This window comes from Lethenteron reissneri, chromosome 27 (assembly GCF_015708825.2).
Source record: "Lethenteron reissneri isolate LAM-NWPU_2019-01 chromosome 27, ASM1570882v1, whole genome shotgun sequence".
NCBI classification, from domain to species: domain Eukaryota; kingdom Metazoa; phylum Chordata; class Hyperoartia; order Petromyzontiformes; family Petromyzontidae; genus Lethenteron; species Lethenteron reissneri.
In genome coordinates this window covers 10,163,260-10,175,925 of record NC_083805.1, presented here as the reverse complement: position 1 = coordinate 10,175,925, position 12,666 = coordinate 10,163,260, and the positions used below count along the sequence as shown (strand labels likewise).

The following is a 12,666-nucleotide window of genomic DNA, read 5'->3' as shown; positions in this document are numbered from 1 at the left end:
TGCATCGCTATCTTATCTCGAGATCGCATCGAGGTGCGCCTGCAGATAGCCATGTAACACGGGAACTCTGGACACGTAGCCCCCCCAGGCGATTTCAAACATGTGCACGGACACAAGCACCTCTGCTTCTGGAGAATAAAGTTAAAATCCAACGCATAAAAAAAAAAATCAACATTTTCTATTGCTGTGTTTCGTATTCACTTTTCTTCAACTGGTACATTTGTCCAAAAGCAACCCCCTTTTAGACGCAAAAGGAGTTTCTTTGCAGAATTGTCGGCTCTCGTTTAAGAGATGGCTTCCTACCTACAGGGAGGGTTGTGAGCGGTCACGATGCTAGGCGCTGTTATTAACCATTGCAGTACAGTATATCATTATTTACCGATGCAAAAGGGCCTTCGGAAGCTCGCAGCGTCAACATTAAAGTCCCACAATCTGCTTCGGCATCAAACACAAGCTGTCAGAGTGCCCTCATTGAATCCCACAGCACGGTTGAGAGAAACCTGGGACAAAGCCAATGTCCCTAACAAGGGCCTAATCGTGGCCCCACAGGAGGAACTTTCCAGGGTCAACGCGCCCGGCAAGCAGCGTTTTCTGTTAAACCGTATCAGACACGGCTGTCTGCTACATAGACGCAAAGTCCTTAAAAAAAAACCTTTATTTAAGAAAAGGTCCTTTCCCTCCAGAGGGGTATCAACTGGAGAGTTTACATTCCGTTTTTTCAAGTCCGCAGAAAGAGATAGGGAATGGATTCACGATTCTCTGTTATCGCTCATGCAATTACTGTTTACGTAACCATAATTCACAGCCATTTGTAAATTCAGTGCTACGTGAATGCCTCCCCGTCGCTGTGTCATGGGGTTTTTTTGGACAATTAAGACTCGTCCACAATGTAACTGCAGTCAAATTTCAAACCACGAAACGGTTAATACACTACTGCCCACTTTGCTCATTTTCCAGCAGCATTTCAGATATTTACTGGGTTACTACTCCTGGAGCCATCCCCACTGGCTCACTCAATCACCAGCCTCAACATGAACATATAAACGTTGCTAATCAAGTCCCCTCCACAGCAACTAAAAGGAAGATGGAGATTGTTTGACTATACTCTTTGGTCCTTTCGGTAAATTCACCTAGAAATAAATAAAATGAATAATAGAATACACGACGTTTCGATTGCAACACAAGCAACCGTCATCAGGTGTGAAAGAATGCATGCTCGGAGAGAGACGCACATGCAGAGAGAGAGAGAGACAAACACACAGAGACATGCAATCGAAACGTCGTGTATTTTTTTTTTCTACGTGATTTTACCGAAAGAACTGAACAGTAATTCCTGCAGTCACGAAAGCATCAAATCATGGTTGACTATACTTTGCTACGCTGGTCAGTCCGGGTTTGTGAAGTGATGGGGGGGGGGGGGGGGTCCCAGGACTCTTAGGTCACTGGTTTCTATACAACTGCTCTTTGTCCGATTCAAAATAGTTTGGGGAAAATCTATGCAATGAAAAAAACATATTATAAGCCCTTCCAAAAATATTTCTTATCCTTTTTTTTTGCAAAAAAATGGATTTTGGACTCGGAGAATGGCAATGAAGAATAAATAAGCTAAAGGTGATGAATTCAATATAATCTCGGGCGCTCTAATCCGGGACACTACTGTGAAAACAATGCATAGCAAATTGCAGGACAATTTTTACTTTACCAAGTAAGAGTTATTTTTACTCCCCTGGAATCCCAGTACGTGTCACCGTAAAATTAGCCCGGTTCCAAGGTGACTTGGTGGTGCAGACGTCAGATCGCTAAGCTGGCACTGCTAATATTGTGGGTTCAGATTGAGGAAACCACGCATGATTAAACCAGATTCTCACGTGTAGTCGCATCACCAATGACTGCAGCAACAAAACCGTCACATTAACTTTGGTGCTGCCCTTAAGTTTGGCAAAATTTCGACATTGAACAATCAATATATTGGTTTGACTGACCGTCACACGACAATCATTCCTGTCAGTGGTAGTTGATGGAAACGGCGGCACCCCCTACTGCGCAGATCAGAGCTTGCTTGAACGCATCTCAGCAACGGTTCTGTGATGTTCTATTCCTCTGGTATTCTCAGAAAGCTGGGTCCACACCTCAGCGATCAGTTAAGCAACCAAATCACACTCTAAAATGCGCGACTCAATCGGTTGCAACTGCTTTGTCTGCAACGGAGCGAGTAGTTCCGCGTCAAGGAAATTAAATAACGCACTCCGGATCATGACAACCATAGCTCGCAAATGTGTCACGTGGGGAAAATCTTGACTATAAACCGCCGAGCAGATCGATGGTTTGGAGCAGAGTGTCTCGACTGTAAGCAACTGGTTGTGGAACCACTCGGAACCGGTTGCAGAGACTTCAAAGTAATAAACAATTAATTTGCATGCGATCGCTCAGGTATGGGCCCAGCTTAACATGTTGCAAGGGTTTCAAATCGCTTCTATGGACCACGATATGATTCTGATTGCACCACGGGGCTAAAAGTGGGGTAAAGCGACAATTTTTCGATTTAAAGCTTTCGTGACTGCAGGGATTCATCTTCTTGGTTCTTTCGGTAAAGTCACGTAGAAGAGAAATAATAAAATAATAAAAATAAAACATCATAAAATAATTCTCACGACGTTTCAGCCACAACGCAAGCAGCCGTCCTCAGGTGAAGACCAGGTCTGTCGGGGAGACAGCGTCTGAATGAATGTCTCCCCGACAGACCTGGTCTTCACCTGAGGACGGCTGTCGGGGAGACAGCGTCTGAATGAATGTCTCCCCGACAGACCTGGTCTTCACCTGAGGACGGCTGCTTGCGTTGTGGCCGAAACGTCGTGAGAATTATTTTATTATGTTTTATTTTTATTATTTTATTATTTCCCTTCTACGTGACTTTACCGAAAGAACCAAGAAGATAAAGCGACAATGTTTAACTGAACAAGTTTACGATAATTACCGTGCCCCCACAGCCACCCCCATCAATAGGTGGCCTTCCCAAAGTCGGAGGAATTCTGGGTGCTGCCGAGGGAGTGAGCTCTGTCGATGAACTCTCCTCCACTCGTTGTGCTCTCAGTGTCCAGGAGGGACGGATGTTTCTTTGTTTTTTTATTTCATTTTGTTACGGTCGTCAGCGAACCAAGGTGAGACCATCAAACTTGCACCTCGTGAGAATCCATTTACTCGGAGGAGGCCGTGCTCATTTTTTCCCCTTTCTCCTGCTCTCACTCGTCAACCAATTCAAGGCTTCAGTCCAGGATCTCAAAGTGTTGTTTCATTACCGTACCGGGGGGAGCTTAATCTTCCAAAGCCCCACAGGAATGAGGAGCGCGGGCTCGAAACCCGAACGGAATATTAAACGACTCGCGTTACTCACGTACGTTCGTTACGGCAGAATTACTTTCCGAATGAAACGATTTGACGGTGAATATTCGTAATCGCTAGCACTCAGGTGATTTCTTTTTTTTTTTGCTACCCTCCTCGGCTGCTCGTTGAAGATTTGGGGAATATATATATATGTTTTATTTGCTTTCAGCCAGCCCCGTAATAATTCATTTAAACCCGGCAAGTGATGTGTGAACCCACAGATCTGGCTTTTCATCTTTAAGTTGACGAGGGTGGGGCGGAGGGGGGGGCGTCTCAAGAAGGTCACTCTGACCATCTGCAATTTAAAGTCAAAGCAGATTCAACAAATGGCTCCTTAAGGCCAGCCTCGTCAGCACTGGCACCGCATGTTAAATCAATCTCCGGCAAAGAGAGAAAAAAAACAGGAGAGATATTAAAATGCAACATGACAGTGTGCACAGGGGAACGCTGCCGTGACCGTAATTATTAACGCACTGCACGATTTGATCTGTCCGCTCGGCAGTAGAAAATGGGTGCTCCAAAGCAGAGGTCGCAACCGGGTACCCGATACCCGTACCCTACCCGATGCCCGGCTACCCGTACCCGGCCGGGTACGGGTTCGGGTACCCGTTTGCGACCCTGGTGCGGCCGGGTACGGGTAGGCCGTGAGTCACTGGTGAGTAACCGTTTGTCACTCATTTCGGGTAGGGTACGGGTAGCGTACGGGTACCCGTACCCGGCTGGGTACGGGTACCCGTACGCGACCCTGGTGCGGCCGGGTATGGGTACGGGTAAGGAATCAAAACCCGTTTGCGACCTCTGCTCCACAGTTAATCGATTGGCAAGCCTAGCGCGCATTGGGGGTCAAGTGTGGGTAATTGTATCTCTTCCGAGACGTTTAGTGTGAAGCAAGAAATTGAAGGGCTTCTCCTTTGAACCTCCACCTTAATTTTTAGATTACATTTGTTTCCTTTGCCATTGTTTTCCTTTGCTCCAGGTACGTGTTTATTTTATTGCCACACTTCTGCATGAGGCAGGTGTATCGTGAGGGTTACTTGTAAAATTTGCTAATTCTGTTACGAAAGGTGCCTCGTCTCAGCGATATTTTTAATTTTATTTTTAAATGCTGATACTTCGAACAGAGCTGCAGCGGTGCATCAATTCATGGATTAATATCAAATGTTAAACTTGTAACGACCCGCACGTGTAAGATCCAACGCGTTTCGATCGGCACGTGTGCCACGCAACGCGACATTTGCAGGCAGCTCTTGAGAGCCCCTAGAGAGGACCACGTGACCTTCTCTTGCACGCCGGCCACATATATTGGAAGAGTACCCACACCTTGCCCCACAAGACACGGCCTGCCGATCAATCTACTGTGGTGCGCCTGGATGGACAGAGGCTGGATGGACAGAGGCTGGAGCGGGTGGCGGGGGCGTGGGGGGTTAAGAAACCTGCACCGTTGTTTCGTCTGCCACAGATCGAATCGTTTTGGCGACCTCACGATGCGGTACGCGTTGTTGTGAACTATCACGATTAAGGGTCACAATTCCAGTTAGGAATTTAGAGTATTTTTACAATGCGGTGCACTGCAACTTATTCGCACAATGACGATTTCATATCTGGAAAATCGTACGCACAAGAATCAATATTGGTCAATGAATCACTGCATCGCTACACCGCTACTGTTAATGATCTCTCGGTCTTTACTGAATTGGCACAATGCAAGATGCAGCACTCGCGTACTGCTGAAGAACGTAATCGTCAGTACGTATTTACAGGTCAGGTGTGGGTTTTCATCAGGTGTAGTGACCAGGTATTCTGTATGAATAGAAGCACTATTACACATACACTACAGTGTTAAACATCACAGTGAAAATACCCCAATAGTCACAGTATTTCGATTTAAAGCTTTCGTGACTGCAGGAATTCATCTTCTTGGTTCTTTTGGTAAAGTCACGTAGAAGGGAAATAATAAAATAAAATAATAAAAATAAAACATAAAATAATTCTCACGACGTTTCGGCCACAACACAATAGACAGACCTGTTCTTCACCTGAGGACGGCTGCTTGCGTTGTGGCCGAAACGTCGTGAGAATTATTTTATTTTATTATTTCCCTTCTACGTGACTTTACCGAAAGAACCAAGAAGAAGTCACAGTATTGGTACGGTGTGGTGTCACACCGCACACGTTATTTACAAATGGCCGAGAATGCAACACCGAACGAGCACGAAGAATTGAAGTTGCGCTTAAGGAGATTGATTTAATTCGCCCCTTGACCAAGCAAAATCGACCCAAAACGTGGACCCGAACTGCCACCAGATTCTGCCACCGCCGCCGACACGCTCGCTCCGCGGCCGGAACTTGCCGAGCTCACCTGGTCCTCGCCCTTCGCAGGGACACAGCGCAGGTCAGCCCAGGGCCCCTTGGCCACTGCCGCGCTCTTGCCGTGCTCCCGATGGCTATTTTTGTTGATTTATTTTGACGCACGCAAGAGCCGACGGTGCTCGCAAGAGCCGATGTCGTACGTCGTGCCCCGGTGTTGATTGTCAATGCGCGGTGGCGATCGCAGCCGCTTCCAGAGCGCGGCCACTCCCAAGCTTGTCGGCCTCTCAGAGTTAAATCAGCGGTGGAGAAGATCTCAACACCCGCCCACCCCCCACCCGCCACCACCCCCGGCCAGCCGCCTTTCTTTCAAAACATGCACATGAATTCTCCAACAGGGAGCCTTCCACTGGCTCATTAGCACCATCATCATTATCCACACGAAGACAGAATTAATGCGTTACTTTCCGCACAAGTTTCGTGTCACGCCGATTTTAATGAGTAAGGGTTTGGGCTGGAAGGCATGAATAATAATTCCAATCTGTGAAAGACGAGAAAATCTATTAAAAGGGATGCGATTAATGCAGGTTGGGAACAAATAAGAGTATTCCCGTAAGTGCATGTGTAGCGACATCGCGGGATGTCACTGTGTAGTGCCGGCCCTAGAGAGGCACGGCGTGCGGTGTAACGACATCGCGGACACCACAATGGTATGGGTGTACTACCGGCCCTAGAGGGGCTCGGTCAGCGCTGATCGATAGCGCTGGATGGCACCACGCTTGGCGTGCAGTGCCAGCCCTACAGGATAGGGTGTGGGAGTGCCGGCCGAAGGGAATAAGGTTGCTAAAGGCCGTGACACTCCGGTTGACCCGAGAGGACACGTCACCAGCTAAGTCTACAAAGGGGCCTCGAGTGAGGGCTAGGGGTGGTCACGTGGTCGGGGTCCAGATCCTGCTCGAGGATTCTGGAAGGTGGTCGTGGCCAAGGGCGGAGTCAGCCACGCCGCAGAGAATATAAGCCGGGTCCCCCCAGAGGGGCCGGTGTTGTTGTTCATCCTGAAGAAACCTTCGTCTACGTTCTACGTCATACAGAGTCAAAACATGTGGACCTGGACCCAAGCTGTGGTCCTGGTCCGTAGTAGCTAGTTACTGTGTAATCAGTGTAGTTAGCCTGGTGGTCACCACCACAGGTTGTTATTCTGTTAAGGGGCAGTTACCCTGTGTGTTGGTGTCAAATACATGTGTTGCCTCCAAGAGTACGTCTGCAACTCAGTTGAACTCACTACACATGCAATGAACACCTTTACATGTTGATAAAACGATTAAATAATGCCCGTGTCACACAAAGCAGATGCTTTCATGGTGGCGGCTGATGCAGCGATTAGTTACCGTTTTGTAGTGTTCACAAGAATAAATGCACAGGATAAAATTTTTATTATTTTATTACTTCCCTTCTACGTGACTTTACCGAAAGAACCAAGAAGATAAATGCACAGGATGTACGTGTCCATTGATAATAAAACTAAAAAATGAAGCCAATTCATATTTCCATTGAAATCAATGCCCTAAAAGAAGAAAAAATGTAAATCTACTCTCTTAAAGCAGCGAAAATTAACTGTGCTTCCACATTACTGCCAACGCAGTCATCGCCAAATAATTTGTTTAATTACTATTTTCGAACGCTTTTATTTTTGTATTAAATATTTAACATTGCGCCCCAAAGACGGTTAAACTTCCCATTTGAATGTCAAACGTCTCCACCCGCTTGGCACCCAGCCCGTTCCCACGCAGCCCACGCTGCTAGCGCCATGCCAGCGTGTTACCTTGGAAGTGGCTAGTCATTTGTATGTATGCATGTACGTTGAACGTCTTTCGCACCGCATATAGCCAACCGTGCTAATCGGAGGTGCGGGGGAGTGACAACAAACTAATCACATGAAAGCAGTTCTAAAGAAATTCGTTTTCCAGTCTAAACATTAAACAGTGCATAATTGATGGCGAAGTCAGTCGCACATGAAGTCCCTACTATTGTGGAGCTGCCAAGCGAACGGCCATGAGCGGTCGCACGAACGCCCAGCGCAACTTAATTTAAATTTTTTACCTACGTGACTTTACCGAAAAAAACCTAAGAATAACTTGCATCGTTGCACGCTCCGGCACGCGAGGTTTTGATTGCGGATACGAGAGCTCCCTTTGCTCGGTGTGATTTTATAACCCGATCATTTGGTGGCTCTCACACGATGGCCCTCCCCTCGTCGTATCAATATTCCGCGGTCATTCAGTACGCCGTGGTGCTCGAGGGCCAAGCTTCTTGTGATACCTTCCCTTGTTGCTCACGCAGATTTCAAAAGCACTTGTAAAGTACCCAGCAGCGCGTCACAGGATTGTTGAAGTGCACAATGCTTCATCTGGGTTTCAAATTGACTGCCGAGTTAAGTGTGTTGCCGAATTGATCACCGCGAGAAGACGCTGCTTCTCATTTTTCTTAAAATTGACCGCCGACTGAAGGGTGCACGCATGCATTGTTTTGAAAGGCGTCCGTTAATTAAGGACAGTGCTCTCTTTAGTGGTCGCATTGCAATTAAGTGTCGGTGCGTGCGTGCTCGTGTAAGGACATTGCCAGCGAACAGCCAACACGGCTGAGATGCTGGGTCAGAATCCGTGTTTGGCCACCTGTGATAAAGCCAAGGTCTTGATTGTAGTCTCAGTCCGGTTGTCAACGACTGGTCATCATAAAAAACACATTTCACATTAAAATGTACGTTTTCACTTAATATGGAAAAACATCAGCTCTGCAAACGTAAATGATCAGTTTTTCTGCCTTTCAACACAGTTTGTTCTCACCCCCGAGCTTGTGAGAAAGTCGTGCCCCTCAGCGTGTTGTTGCAAGATAATTTTAATATATTCAAGAAGTTCTTTTAAAATATATACCTTTATGTGCCAGTCTCTATCACACAAGGTTGCACTGCTTTGCGAGAGTTCCAAGCGGTGCTTTCGTCTGGTTTCGCCGAAAACAGAATTAACATAACATTTAGGGAAGACAGACTAAAAAAAAAAACTCATAATAAGCACTTCAATGGACATTCAATGATTTCAACTGGTACAGAGAATCTAATCAGCCACCTCACTCCCATCAATCTTCTCTCCACAAAGTGATGGCAAACACAAATAACGGACACTCTCATCTGCAGGGACATGCAATTTAAATGTAAAGAAGCGCCATCACCGCCTCGAAATTCCAACGTGTCATCACGCGGCTGTAAGCAGAGTGGCGTGCACAGAGGGCATGCCTGATGGACGTGAGGCTCCAGCTACCCTCGCCTCTACGAGGGGTCCAGGCTGTGCTTGGCATGGGCCCAGTGCAAGCAATGAAATGGAGCCCCTGTCACATTTCCCACCCTTCTCCCGTAACCCCTGCCACCCTCCCCCACCCACGCTCCAGGCTGTGGCCCCCCGTTGCGGTTGAACCACCTGCACACTTGACAGGTGCAACTCGAGGTTTGAGGTTTGATGGGGGTGGAACCCAGGAATATCGGTGGACTCAATAAAGCGATGGGTAGCATTGCTAATACTCGCAGAACAGCAAGTCTGCTGGGCGCTGCTAGTACTGGCTCTCAGCTGCTATAAGTGGACACGAGGCGCGCGACGATTCAGTCCACCGGCGGTTTGATCAATTGTCACAATTTGAGGTCACTATTTGATTTAAATCGATTTTTCTTGTGTCTCAACTGTTATTGCCTCTTGAATGTTTTGTCTTCACCCGTCCAGTGGTGTAAGGTAACATTAACATATCGTTTGCATAAAATTCCTAATAAAAACAATAGTGAAATGATATTCTAAGATGCACAATTCGACGTGCGTGTTGTGCGCGTGAGAATTCCGTCTTAATCCGCTAATCTATCCCTTTGCTTCGTGTGCAATGCAAACGCCACAGGAGGGTCCTTAGCACGAGCACAGAGGGAGGAGAAGCGAAATGCTGCCGTCGTAAATGCTACCATGACGCCACCACAGACAATTAGAAACGTAGTGTTCAACATACCACATTGTGGTGATTAGTCATTCCAAACGAAGACACATTTATAGAATTACAGAAGTAGGATGGGAGAAAAATTGTTAAACGCGCTCTCTTGCTGAAACACAATCGATAAATCGCTCCTCCACGGAGGCCACGAATGACATTAGGTGCTGACGTTACAGATTGTGCGCGCGCGCGGGCGCCGAGTCTTCGCGCTGCTGCTGCTGCCACTCATTTTACTGTTCACTAAGCCATGGCATTGCAGCGCGGCCAGGTGCGATGTGGGGGGGGGTTATATGCAATGAAGGAGTGGGCAGGAGGGGGGTGCGGATGCGGGGAAGAGGGAAAGCGTGGGATGGAGCCGGAGGACAGGGAAATGGCTGACAAGCTCAAAGCCAGCGTGCCACTCACGACTAAATGCCGAAAGTTATTTTCAAAGTCCACGACGCACGCTTAAGCTGTGACGCCGGCTTTCATCCGAGCCATTCCATGCGATGCTCGTCGTTCTTTTGCCAAGCCTATTGCCGTGCCCCGATAAAGGATCCCAGGTTTTTAGGGGGGATTGTGAAACAGACAGGCAGGCAGAGACACGTACGCACGGCTGCGAATGAAATGCCTGGAGCATGCCACATGGGCTCTTTTTTGTTCTAAAATATTTTATTTGCAGTAGATTCATCTGTTTAATTATAACATGCAGCTATATATATTTTTTTATATCAGTGCGGTGCTCACATGTGTGGCAGAGCCGTGACTCTCTGTGCCATTTCACCCACCGCTCAGCGACCCTCTAAGGCTTGTAATTCCATAACCATTAACCTCATAATCTTAACTTCTTAGGCCCTTCATTTCTGGTGTCAGCTTTCATTAAAACTCGCACTATAAGCTTTATCCATTGAGAATTGCACTTAAAGCGTTCAGATTAGCAGCCAATTCTCCATATGAATCAGAAATATGTTAGTTCTGCTAAATATTATCATGATAAATACGGCAGTGTCATACGTAACTTGATCATTTTAAATGTATAGCCCTTTGTCAATCCACTGCTGGACAAAGACTTCCCCATGCCGTATCGGTGTTTGGGGGTTGTTTGCGCATACTTCCCCGGTACTGGTTGATGCATCGGGGAGACATATCCGGGATTAGATATCACTCGCCACTGATGTTATTCTTGGCCGGGAATCTAACTGGGGTGGCGACGTTCATTGCGCCGTGGGGCCACCCACCCGGGCCCCCCTGCTTAAACCGATAGGCAACTATCGGGTTAAATTGAACAGCAACAAAGTGTCAATATTTCCCTTGATAACCGCATTGTAGCTGCCAAGCAATTGTACACATTGTAACCGTGTTGATAGATACTCTTTTGAGCAATTAATAATTCACACTCGCCCCAGGGTCGAGATTCCATTCCAGAATTCATTATTTAGTTTTGCCTCGTTTATACCGTCTAATTTGTATTTGTCGCTCTCCTTTTTGTCTCATTTTTATAGTTTTGCTCAATCAATTACCGCCTAAATACAGCAGCATATCAAAACATAATGAAAAGCAAGACTTCACGTAAATATTCAAGAGCTTTTCATCAAATCAGTCAACTGGCCCTTTTATTCCTTTATCATCCAGGAGAGTTGGTGTCAGCAAGCTCTATACCCGTTCCACTTCTACTTGGTCTCATCAGCAGCATGAGACTTGCTCAAAAAATTCCGCAGGCTTGCCACGTTATACCACAGCAAGAGCCACTCCATTTTACACAACGAGGCTCTGCTCAGTGAAAAATAGCAACATTCACCACGCTGAGCAGAGAGGGTTAGTACCTAGCACATTGCGTAAACGTCGCCACTAGGGAGACAAAGGCGCCCAGGCGTGGTGCTGGCCACCCACCCTCTCGTGTGCCACAGTGCTGGTCTTCATAGGTGCTACTCACTAAGAACAGCACTTGCTCCTACAACCTGCAAAGGCTATACGGGGGATCTTTAGCTTTGTAACTTGCAGCCCTCTTTCAAGCCACTGCTGGATAAAGGTCTCCCAAAGCAGTGTCGGTCACGGCAATTATTTGACCATACTTCACTGTACTTGGTCAGTGCGGGTTGGTGAAAGTGAATATCACTCGCCAGTGATGTTAGCCACGGACGGAAATCCAACTCAGGTCCCTGGTCTCATAACGAGTGCGCCGACGACTGCACCACCGCTGCACCTCCCCGCCCCCTCCCCTCCGGCACCCAGTAAAATATACCACTGCGCTGGCAGATAACCATCGCGAAGACTTTAAGAAGAAATGGGGGGGGGGGGGGGGAGGGAAATAAATGCCCGTGCTGAGCCGTTTGCGAAGGAGCCTTATTGAGGAGTGCTCCGTCTGCCTCTGCTGAAAATTAGTGACCACCGGCCCAACAGTGACTGAGTAGAGGAGGCATCCATTACCCCTGATAACCGCGTCCGAGCCAAGGAAGCACCGAGGAGAAGGAGCCAAAAGGTTCCTATGCTCTAACCTCTCGTGATTAAATGTCAACCGGGGGAAGTCGTGGGGGACGGGGGAGGGGGGGCGAGATTGCGGTGGCGGCTGGCCGCCGGGGTAGCAGCTCAGGCGATGATTCAAGGGACAAAAAGTTTCATTTGCAGTGTGCGGAGGACTCATTGTTCCTACCGAAAGCGGGGCTTCATTTCTCACCGCATCCTTTTGGGGTTCACGGCAGATTGGGAGGTGGCACAACCAGAGCGACAGGGATACTGGATGCGGTGTGCCGGTTGCGGTAATATTTTCCGGGCCGCAGGTAGACACGGGGATTCCCGTGACTAGCAGCCACAGCTCGAGTGGGAGGCATACTGGATGTGGTGTGCTGGGCATGACCATATATTCCAGGTCCTTGACAACAGCTGAAATTAAGCCCTGTTTGCTCGATCGTATACGAGACCGACTGCTCCCACCGACAGTAAACAAGACCCATTGTCTCGATTGACAGTAAATCACAGCAC

The 12,666-nt window shown here is 47.6% G+C and overlaps 1 protein-coding gene across 6 annotated transcripts in view; it reads right to left on the bottom strand.

Moving 5' to 3' along the window:
* The window catches only part of LOC133348545 (peripheral-type benzodiazepine receptor-associated protein 1-like), a 151,751-nt gene that overhangs the window by 97,192 nt on the left and 41,893 nt on the right, over positions 1-12,666 (bottom strand). The gene's annotated exons all lie outside the window — the stretch shown is intronic.